Here is a 12,232-nt window from a genome sequence, read left to right on the forward strand (position 1 = left end):
GGCTGTGGTGAGATTGATCTCACTTCTATATATTCATATATAGGTGATTTTCAGTCACAAATTGTGTAGTCATTAACAGATTATTACCATGTCTGTGAGCGGCAAAAGTGACGAGGAGAATTTATCAAGCACTCCTACATCCCTAACATGCTTATCTTGTAAGACAGGGTTAATTGGTATGGACCAATTGGTCACTTATGAGGGGTTGTGTGCGAACTGTTTTGCTTTTCAGCAAAGTAAAAACAGGAGTTGGTTCAACCACCAACAGAGCCACCATGGAATATGTTCGCAAAGACTTTATCTTCAATAGCGGACAGGCTAACTCCGGTAGCACCACCTCAAGGGTTCGGTTACACTATTAACCCATACATGCAGCTCCCTTCCTACAGCTTGGTTACAGTAGCCTCTACAAGCAACCAAGGGACAGGTAAGACTAAGACAGATGCGTCTATGTGGCAGACTACACAAGATGATACAACAGATGATGATACAGTATATTCAAATACTTCGTATGATGATCAGTCGCAGAGTTTTAGTTCAGAGGATGTAGCTGAACTTATTGATGCTGTGAAGGCTGTTCTCTCTTTGGAAGAGCCAGCCAAGACAGTGTTAAAATCTAAAGCACCTTTGTTTAAATGAACAAAATCAGTTAAAACTGAATTCCCAGCGTCAGATGAGCTGACGGAAATGATGGATGAGTCTTGGGCGACGCCCAGTAAAAAATATAAGATTCCGAAAAGATGGAATTCTTATTATCCATTTCCAGCTGCGGATTCTTCGAAAAGAGAAGTTCCTCCAAAAGTAGTTGCACATGTTCTGCGACTTGTGCATAAATCTACTTTACCACTGTCATCTACCTCACTAAATGATGTCACAGACAGAAGGGAAGATAGCTTCTTGAAAAATGTATTTTCTCTAGTAGGAGCAGTGGTTAGACCTGCTATGGCTTCGGCCTGGGTAGCAAAGGCAATGGGCGAATGGATAGAGGATCTAGAGAATGACATCTCTTCTCCTAATAGGGAGCAAGAGTATCAATTAAGCCGTTTAAGACAATCTGCCCAATACTTGGAAGAAGCAGCAATTGATATGGGTACAGTTGCTTCTAAAGCTTAAGCCTTGACAGTAGCCGTTCGCAGAGCAGTTTGGCTACGTACCTGGAAAGCAGATGCGGAATCCAAGAAAGAATTGGAAGCATTGCCTTTCATTGGTAATATATTGTTTGGGAAACCATTATCTGATATCCTAGAATCAGAGGCTGAATCAAAGAAGGTCACATTTCCGGAAACTTATAACCCTAAGTCTAACGGTTCAAAGTTTCGCTCATTTCGTTGGCAAAGCGAAAGCTAAAGAGGAGTCTAAGCAACCCCAGTTCAAAACCAGGGGTAGGAAGCAGTGGGCTAGCAAAAAGCCAGCTTCCAAGCCTGAATAGAAACCATCAGCCTGAAGAGACGGGCCTCCGCCTGGAGGATTCCAGGGTTGGGGGCCGACTCCTTCATTTTGCACACATATGGCAACAGTCAACAACAGATGCTTGGGTGCAGAAGGTGGTATCTCAGGGGTATGGGTTCCCATTCAGGAAGCAGCCTCCTCAAAGATTTTTTGGCACCAGCCTGTCTCGTATAGAGTCGAAGGCCAATGCCCTGCAAGAAGCAGTCTAAAAATTACTGCAGTCAGGTGTGATTGTCCCAGTACCGCCATCACAGAGGGGACAGGGGTTTTACTCCAATCTATTTCTGATCCAGAAGCCAAATGGGTCATTTCGACCAATTCTCAATCTGAAAATGTTGAACAAATACATTTGGATCCCAAGGTTCCACATGGAGACGTTACGCTCCATAATGTTGGCTATGGAACCGGGAGATTACATGGTATCTCTGGATGTACGGGATGCTTACCTACATGTGCCTATAGCACTGTCTCATCAGTGTTACCTCAGGTTTGCCATCCTCCAGGAACATTTTCAGTTCCAAGTTTTGCCCTTCGGGCTAGCGACAGCACCCAGGGTGTTTACCAAAATTGTGGTGGTTATGGCAGCTTGTCTGCGCAAACAGGGGATAAGAATATTCCCATACCTCGATGACCTGTTAATCCTAGCACATTCACAGGATTTACTTTTGAGCCATCTTCAACAGACAATAGTTTGTTTACAGAGACACGGGTGGCTCATAAATTGGGAAAAGTTGTCTCTGAATCCGTCACAGCGGATGGCTCATTTGGGGGCCATATAGGATTCAGACATACAGAAAGTTCTCTTACCAGAGAAAAAGATAGTCACGGTGCAGGTCATGACTCAGGAAGCGTTGCACGCCCAGACAATGTCAGTCCATGCAGCAATGCGACTGTTGGGTCTGATGGTATCAACCTTCGACATGGTGGTATATGCGCAATTCCACTCCAGACCATTACAGCACCTTATTCTGACCAAATGGAACGGAAATCATCAGACAGTAAAAAAGCAGATGATAAAGTTCCCAGTAAACGTAAAAAGGTCTCTAGCGTGGTGGCTACAGACAGACCATTTAACCAAGGGGAGACCCTTTTGGATAAAAGAATGGCAAGTCCTGACAACAGATGCCAGCCTGCAAGGCTGGGGTGCGGTACTCGGAAGCCTGTGGTTCCAGGGAAAATGGACCGCAAGGGAAAGTCGCCTGCCAATAAATCTGTATGAAATAAGGGCCTTTTATATGGCTCTAGTTCAGGCAAAGGACAGTCTGTAAGGAAGACTGGTCCAGATTCGCTCAGACAATGCGACAGCATTCTAAGATGGGCAGAGCTCCATCTCCCAGCATTGTCAGCAGTGTTTGTCCCAGGTGTTCTGAACTGGGAAGCAGATTTTCTCAGTCGACACACCATTCAGGAAACCAAATGGGCATTACACCCAGAAGTGTTTCAGACACTAGTGAACAGATGGGGTCTACCAGAGATAGATCTCATGGCGTCTCGTCTAAACAACAAAGTTCTGAGGTACGGATTGAGAACAAAGGATCCCGGAGCGGTCCTTGTAGACGCGCTGTCAGTAGAATGGAAATTTCATCTGGCATATCTGTTCCCTCCAATATCTCTGTTACCCAGAGTAGTGAGAAAAATAAAGCAAGCAAAGGGAGCCATAATTCTAATAGCTCCAGCTTGGCCAAGAAGGCATTGGTACACAGATCTACTGAGAATGTCCGTGGAAGCACCAATACTGCTTCCTCAACGTCCAGATCTGCTAATGCAGGGTCCTTGTTGCCACAGTCATCTGGATTGTCTGTCTTTGACGGCGTGGCTATTGAAACCTCTATCTTAGAAGCTAGAGGATTTTCAAAACAAGTAATCCAAACTATGCTCAGAGCAAGAAAGCTTTCTTCAGCTCGTGTGTATCATAGAATATGGCAAGCCTATATTCATTGGTGTACTGGAAAAAGTTTGAATCCAAGATCTTTCAAAGTATCCAGGATTTCGGATTCCCTTCAAGCAGGATTGGAAAAAGGTTTGAAAGTAGTTTCCTTGAGAGTTCAACTATCAGCATTAACTGTATGGTTTCAGCATAAGATTGCTGATTTACAGGATGTACATACTTTCTTTCAGGGAGTGGTACATATTCAACCTCCATTTGTTCCTCCTGCAGCTCCCTGGGATTTGAATTTAGTTCTTAAATTCCTCCAGGGTCCTCCGTTTGAAACGCTTAAGAGAACAGATCTTAAATGGTTAACGGCTAAAGTACTTTTTCTACTGGCAATGGCGTCAGCCAGAAGAATGTCAGATTTAGGAGCGTTATCGTGTAAGTCTCCTTTCCTAAGTTTTTTTCCAGACAGAGCAGTTCTCAGAACGAGATATGGTTATCTTCCGAAGGTGGTTTCAAAGTTTCACCTGAATGAAGAGATTGTAGTCCCAGCTTTTCAGGTATCGGGACTATCTGCGGGAGAAGCGTCGCCGGACGTAGTCCGAGCTTTAAGAATCTACATAGATCATACTAGTGCCATCAGGAAAACAGATTCTCTCTTCATCCTCTACGGATTTCATAGAAGAGGATGGCCTGCTAGTAAACAGACGCTGGCGAGATGGCTCCGAATGGTGATATCAGAAGCTTATTCTCATGCAGATCTCCCTACTCTGGCTAATGTCTCTGCTCATTCTACACGTAAGGTAGGTCCTTCATGGGCAGCACAACAGGGTGCTTCAGCAGAACAGATTTGTAAGGCAGCCACATGGTCTTCCATAAACACATACATCAGACATTATGCCTTGGATACTTTTGCCTCTCATGACGCAGACTTCGGGCGAAAGGTCCTCCTGTGTAATCAGGAGCGTCCCCACCACTAAAATTGGCTTTGGGAATCCCAATGTTATCCTGTGGACCCAGCCAGAGAAATAGACGTTATGGTAAGAACTTACCGTTGATAACGTGATTTCTCTTATGTCCACAGGTATCCACAGGGATCCCACCCTGACGCACCTGATTTGAGGATCATGACAATCACTAAACCTCTTCCCTCTTGTATGGAAGGGTGTGCATGTGTGTTCTTATCGCCTAAATAGGTTTCTACCTGATGCTGCCTAAATCGCTGTGGAAAGGACTGATTTGACTGAGTCAGTGGGCGGGACTATATGGGGAAGCCCCGATGCGTCCTGGGAGGGTAGAAAGCTCGTGAGCGTGTTGGTGCCATTTCCGCTGTCGTTCAACCATATCCCAATGTTATCCTGTGGATACCTGTGGACATAAGAGAAATCGCGTTATCAACGGTAAGTTCTGACCATAACATCTATATCCCCTATACGACTGAGCCCTGTATACTCTACACTACATTACTGAATACATTACTGGCCCCTCTGTACCCTGTACTACATTATTGACCCCTTTATACCCTACACTACATCACTGACCCCTCTATATCTTACACCACATCACTGACCCCTCTTTACCCTGCACTACATCACTGACTCCTCTATATTATACACTATATTACTGGCCCCTCTATACCCTTTACTACTGAGCCCTCTATACCCTACACTACACTACAGTCCCCTCTACATTATACACTACATTACTGGGCCCTCTATATCTTACACCACATCACTGACCCCTCTTTACCCTGCGCTACATCACTGACTCCTCTATATTATACACTATATTACTGGCCCCTCTATACCCTTTACTACTGAGCCCTCTATACCCTACACTACCATAGGTGTGTGCAGGGGGGGTGCCTGGTGCGCACAGGCACCCCCTAATGTCCGGCACCCCGATCTCACATGCCTGATGCAGCGATCGCCGTGCAGGCTAATTACTGTACCCTCTGCGTTGCACCCTGTCAGGACTGCATTACTGACCGGACGCCTGGTTTAATCAAGGGTGCCACTGCCACCGGCTTTCAAACTCCCTGCTCCACCTCCATGTACAAAAACAGCGTGATGTGACGTGATGAGGATCAGCATGCAGCCAGTGTTCCTCTTAGGAAGACAAATTCAATACTGGCAGGCAGTCTGCAGCAGCATTGACACGTCAGTGACGTCACTCGTTTTTCCTACAGCAGCAGTACTAGTCTGTGACTGTCCGTGTCAGTGAGTGACTGACTTGTAAGTAAGCTGCTGCAGCTTGCAGGGGAAAGAGGGGGAGCCATACCAGGCTGAGGAGGAGCAGTGTAATTGCATGAGTGTCATCAGGGGTGTTTGTTTGGTGCACACCACAACATCTGACAATGCATCTGCTTTATTAGGATTAGTACAAGGGTGGATATTTTATATTGCGTTGACCGTCAATAGATGGTGCTAGACACGCCCAAAAGGCGGTGCTAGACACATCCCTCCGATGGTGCACCCCCTAATAAAATGTGCTGCGCACGCCAGTTTACACTACACTACAGTCCCCTCTACATTATACACTACATTACTGGGCCCTCTTTACCCTACACTACTGAGCCCTCTATACCCTAGACTACATTACTGACAGGGCCACGTGTCAGTAGGGACGTGGTCACATGACATGGCCCCTTTTCTTTGCACTCTGGGGACATACACTGTGACTTGCTCCGCCGTGCAGCTAACGGTGGCAGCACGTTTTCACTGTCAGCCGGGGAGAGATACAGGATTACATAAAAGTTATTTTTGTTTTTCCAGAAATCATTAAAAATAACATAAAGCTGCATTTTCACTTGGGAATTTTATCATTGTAAACTTTGCATGCAGCATAAATGAAACCATTTTATATAGTATTGCTTTGCTCTTTCATTTATAAGAGTATTATTGTTTTAAATAAACTAATAAATTAGAGAGCAAAGCTGTAATATATAAAATGGTTTCAGTTGTGTTGCATGCAAAGTTTACCATGATAAAATTCCCTCCTGAAAATGCAGTTTTGTATTCTTTAGCCAGGTCTTAAACATTACATTCCACATGTGGCATGGTAAAAAAAAACAACCTGTAAGTATTTCAATATTATACCCACCCCCAGATGCACTAATTGGAGTAACTTGTGCTTTCACGGTGAAAACACCTACAAAAATTAAAAATGTTGCGTCGACATTTTTTGTATTGACATTTTGTCATGTCGACCTTTTGACCCTGTCGACCTTTCCTACTGTCTACCTTTTTCATGTCAACCTAATGAGCCTGTCAGCCCTTTGACACTGTCGACCTAATGCATGTTGACCATTAGTGGTCGACCTAATGACTGTAGACCTTTTGCTTGTAGATGTAATGATCCACACCCGTCAGTGGATACACCTTGATTGGCATGGCTCTATCTGTGACCAGAACGCCTCATCACAATTGTTCAACCATTTATGTGCTCACTGTCCTCCGGCTACTCCGTATGTGACAAGGCCACTTATAACGTAATTAACTAGAATATGTCCAAAGCTAATCTAAGGGAAATCAGTTCACATTTTTCAAGTACAATCTTTGATTACAATGCTGATATACTGTACCGCATGGAGAAGAGGTGTCATCAGGCCTGTATGTGAGAATCACGCAGAGTAACCGCTGTTCAAACACAGTGCAGAAAATACAAGACAATATTTGTTGCGACAATTAGTTTACACATATTCGTTTGGCTAATCATTCCAGACACATTTGGGGGTATTCAATTGTTTGAAAAGTCAGTTGGGTGTCTGTTTTTTCCTATCTAATAGACAGGGAAAAAAAGACACCCAACCAACTTTTCAAACAATTGAATATCCCCATTTAAGTAAGTAAACAACTCGGCCAATGTAATGAAATCCAATATTACAAGTCGGACACAAAACAGCTGTAAAACTCTCAAAGAATTTAAAGTTGTGTTTTTAATTTTCGCAATTTCAAACATCTCGCTTCGTTTGGGCTCACAAATGCCCTCGGGTTAAATTGACACTGTTACAGAAACCCGCTCGTAGCAGTGGCTGAGTATCCCTGATTTTAAGCATTATTACTACGCAGCACAGCTTGTTTGCTGTGTGCAGTGGTGTGATTTTCATGCAAAGAAGGTATGGGTGTCTATTGAGGCTGAAGCTCTGGGTTTATCAGTGATCTCCTTTTTGTGGTTGCCGATGGCTCACCGTGCCTGTAACGTCATGTCACCCCCGACATTTGCCTGCTCTTTATTTCTATGGGAGTATGGGGCTTATTCCGAGTTGATCGTAGCTGTGCTAAATTTAGCACAGCTACGATCATTCACACTGACATGCTGGGGGACGCCCAGCACAGGGCTAGCCCGCCCCGCATGTCAGTGTGCCCCCCCTTGATGCCTTTGCACTTCAAGAGTAGCTCCCGACCAGCGCAGCTTTAGCGTGCTGGCTGGGAGTTACTCACCGCTCCCCGGCCTGCAGCGGCTGCATGTGACGCCATGCAGCCGCTGCGGCCCGCCCCCCATTCGGTCCAGCCACGCCTGCGTTGGCCGAACTGCACCTACGAAACGGCGGCCAAACGCCGCCGTTTCGCCCCCTCCCAGCGACCGCAGGCAGAGGCGATTGCAGCCCTGCCACGGCCTTCGGCCATCTGGCATGCGCCGGCGCACTACGGCGCCGGCGCATGCGCAGTACAGACCCCTTTGCACGGCTGCGATAAACAGCAGCGAGCGAACGGGTCAGAATTACCCCCTATGTCAACAGAAAATTTCAGTTAGCCCCTGGCCAATCACCGATCATACCTCTGTTTTATAACCCAGCTTTTCCCCGGGTATGTCCAGGTTGTTCTTTTCTTCATAGAAGGAGAGGAACATTTTCTATCTTAATGACAACACTAGAGACGCCGGTTTCCCCCAGCATGCACTTCCGTCTTGTGACTTTTTCCGTTATTTGCAAATCAGACACTTTCACTCCAAGGTCCATACTATTCTCACTAGTAGACCGCTTACTACTTTTGAAGTTCTCTGCAGACAGTGCTCTACTACCAGAGGCTTGATCTCTAAATTATGGACCTGATTCAGAGATGTACGCACATCGCTGCATACGCAGCCAGATCTGTGTTCCTCTTCACATGCTGGGGGCCGTCCAGCACAGGGCAAGGTCACCCAGCATGTGTGATGCGCCGCCTCCAAATGCGTCCGCAATTAGACTGTGGGCGCATTGAATTTAGGTTAACCGCCAGTGCACTGTCAGCCGGTCCACAGACATTTTTTTAATCGGAGCAGCAGTGTGTGACATCATACAGCCGCACCGAAAATGCTCCAGGAAAGTCCCATGCGTTCCATCACACCTCGCCCCCCCCCCAAAAAAAAATGCCACATTGGCGCCCATGAACAACCACCGCTATCAATCCTGGATGCGGCCGCATGGAGAAGGGTTGCGCACTGGACTGAAAGTCTTCTTGCTCCTTTAATTTTTTTTAAAAAGGATGACGCTTATCATAGCGGTGATAATAATTTGCTGTACTGCTCTGTTAAAATGCATTCATTTTCCGTCACTGTGTAACCTTTATAAATAAACTGTTTAAATAAATAAATAAATTCATACTAAACTCAATTTAACAATGATCTTTGTTTTTTTTTTTAAATTGACGTGTCGGGCATCATTTCAATAATGTTATATAATGTTATATTTCTGCAGGGAATTGTTTGGTTTACAGTAGCACTGATTAATGTAGGCAGATCTGTAGAGAGCATGGCCAGCCCAGATACTGTAGGCGTGTGGCATAATCAGGTGGTCACACCTCCTACAAAAAAATAGTATGTGTGCCTGCTGCACACGAAGGGGGAGGGAGTGGGCAGGCCCGGCGCTACCCGCTCAGCAGAGGGATGCAAAGCAGGTAGGCGCCAGGCTGGAGAGGTGCTCTCCCTGCCCTGCATCCCTGTGCTGCACCTGTCACACTGACAGGCAGCGCTGCCGGCACCTTAAGTCCTCCTCTCCTTTCCCCTCCCAATCCCCTGTGACAGCGAGGGACGTGTCAGTGTTTGGTTGAAAAGGAGCGGAGCTTTGCGGACTGAGGGTGTGTGGCTACATGGGCAGAGGGGGCGGGGCTACCTGGAACAAGGCTGTTGCAGAACCGGCCAGGAAGACTCTGGTAAGTTGATGTCAGGGCCGTTTCTAGACAATTTGGCTCCCAGTGCGAGATTTCAAAATGCGCCCCCCCCCCCATTGCTATAAAAAAAAAATTGCGTCCCCCCCCCCCATATAACCAGAAAAAAAGCATGCGCGCGCGCTCCCGACAAGGCTGTGTGGCCTGATTAAAATGGGCGTGGTCTCATTACAGTGGGCGTGGCCTCGTCTGATATCACACCCACTACAGGGGGAAAAAATAAAAATAAAAAAGTCCCCTTTTACCACATTACACCAGGCAAGTGTCCCCATATTACACAGCGCGGCAGGCAGGTGTCCCCATTTACAAAGTGCGGCAGGCAGGTGTCCCCATTTTACAAAGTGTGGCAGGCAGGTGTACCCATTTACAAAGTGCGGCAGGCAGGTGTCCCCATTTTACAAAGTGTGGCAGGCAGGTGTCCCCATTTACAAAGTGCGGCAGGCAGGTGTCCCCATTTTACAAAGTGTGGCAGGCAGGTGTACCCATTTAACAAAGTGCGGCAGGCAGGTGTACCCATTTAACAAAGTGCGGCAGGCAGGTGTCCCCATTTTGCACAGTACGCAGGCAGATATCCCCATTTTACACAGTACACAGGCAGGTGTCCCCATTTAACAAAGTGCGGCAGGCAGGTGTCCCCATTTAACAAAGTGCGGCAGGCAGGTGTCCCCATTTTACACAGTACACAGGCAGATATCCCCATTTTACACAGTACGCAGGCAGGTGTCCCCATTTTACACAGTGCGGCAGGTATCCCCATTTTACACAGTGCGGCAGGTGCCCCCATTTTACACAGTGCGGCAGGTGCCCCAATTTTACACAGTGCGGCAGGTGTCCCCATTTTACACAGTGCGGCAGGTGCCCCCATTTTACACAGTGCAGCAGGTATCCCCATTTTACACAGTGCGGCAGGTATCCCCATTTTACACAGTGCGGCAGGTGCCCCCATTTTCAGTGCGGCAGGTGCCCCCATTTTACACAATGCGGCAGGTGTCCCCATTTTACACAGTGCGGAAGGTGTCCCCATTTTACACAGTGCGGCAGGTGTCCCCATTTTACACAGTGCGGCAGGTGTCCCCATTTTACACAGTGCGGCAGGTATTCCCATTTTACACAGTGCGGCAGGTATCCCCATTTTACACAGTGCGGCAGGTGTCAAGTGGGGGGGTGGGGGGTAGAGAGAGAGAGAGAGTACTTACAACTTGCCGCTCTTCGGGTCCCGCGCGCCGGCCGCCTCCTCCGTCGATGGTTATCTCCAGTCCTCTCCTCCCTCTCTCTTCCACCCGAGCGCTCCTGCTCGGGGGGCGGGGCTTCGCGGAATGACGCGTTTGCGTCGTGACGTCACGACGCAAACGCGTCATTCCGCGAAGCCCCGCCCCCCGAGCAGGAGCGCTCGGGGGGAGAGAGAGGGAGGAGAGGAGTAGTCACAAAGTGCCGCGGCGGGCGCCCCGTGCGGTTGCACGGCTCGCCCGCCGCTAGAAACGGCACTGGTTGATGTAATAAGAATGAGAGAGAGAAAGTGTGTGTATGTATGTATGTATGTATGTATGTATGTGTGTGTGTGTGTGTGTGTGTAGGGCCATCACTAGCGCTGTGCAGAGTGCTGCATCCCCAGCACAATTGGCGGAGAGTTCACATCCATAGACATGCGCACGAGATGTCAGTCCCCCGTCACACCACTTTGTCCGGCCTCAGTACTCTGTACAGGCAGTGCACAGTGCACATGCGCCGTCACACTTGCTACCCCGGCCGGCTCACTGGTAATGAGCGAGCGTTCGTTAATATCGCGAGAGCTCACAAGGAGCCGGCAGCCGCTGCAGCCAGAGACAGAGCTGTACCTGGATGTAGTGTATGGGCAACATAATCTGCAGCTGTCAAAATCGATAGCTGTAGGTGTCAGGATGGTCAGCGATGCCGACTGTTAATACATTGCCCCTGCATATTGGCGTGCTCTATCTTTCAGATAGCAGCACCAATATGGACAGTGGCGCATAACGCCCATGTGACCACTACTGGGAGCATTATGTGGATAAGCAGCACTAGTATGTGCCATGTAATGTGAATGAGATTGTGCTACTGTGTGGCGTAATTTGTGTGTACTGTGTGGCCACGTCACTTCCTTATGAGCCCAAACTAGAGATGTTTTCGGGTTTTGTGTTTTGGTTTTGGGTTCGGTTCCGCGGCCGTGTTTTGGGTTCGACCGCGTTTTGGCAAAACCTCACCGAATTTTTTTTTGTCGGATTCGGGTGTTTTTTTTCAAAAAACCCTAAAAAACAGCTTAAATCATAGAATTTGGGGGTCATTTTGATCCCAAAGTATTATTAACCTCAAAAACCATAATTTACACTCATTTTCAGTCTATTCTGAATACCTCACACCTCACAATATTATTTTTAGTCCTAAAATTTGCACCGAGGTCGCTGTGTGAGTAAGATAAGCGACCCTAGTGGCCGACACAAACACCGGGCCCATCTAGGAGTGGCACTGCAGTGTCACGCAGGATGTCCCTTCCAAAAAACCCTCCCCAAACAGCACATGACGCAAAGAAAAAAAGAGGCGCAATGAGGTAGCTGACTGTGTGAGTAAGATAAGCGACCCTAGTGGCCGACACAAACACCGGGCCCATCTAGGAGTGGCACTGCAGTGTCACGCAGGATGTCCCTTCCAAAAAACCCTCCCCAAACAGCACATGACGCAAAGAAAAAAAGAGGCGCAATGAGGTAGCTGACTGTGTGAGTAAGATAAGCGACCCTAGTGGCCGACACAA

The sequence above is a fragment of the Pseudophryne corroboree genome, chromosome 2 (genome assembly GCF_028390025.1).
Source record: "Pseudophryne corroboree isolate aPseCor3 chromosome 2, aPseCor3.hap2, whole genome shotgun sequence".
In the NCBI taxonomy this organism is placed as follows: Eukaryota; Metazoa; Chordata; class Amphibia; order Anura; family Myobatrachidae; genus Pseudophryne; species Pseudophryne corroboree.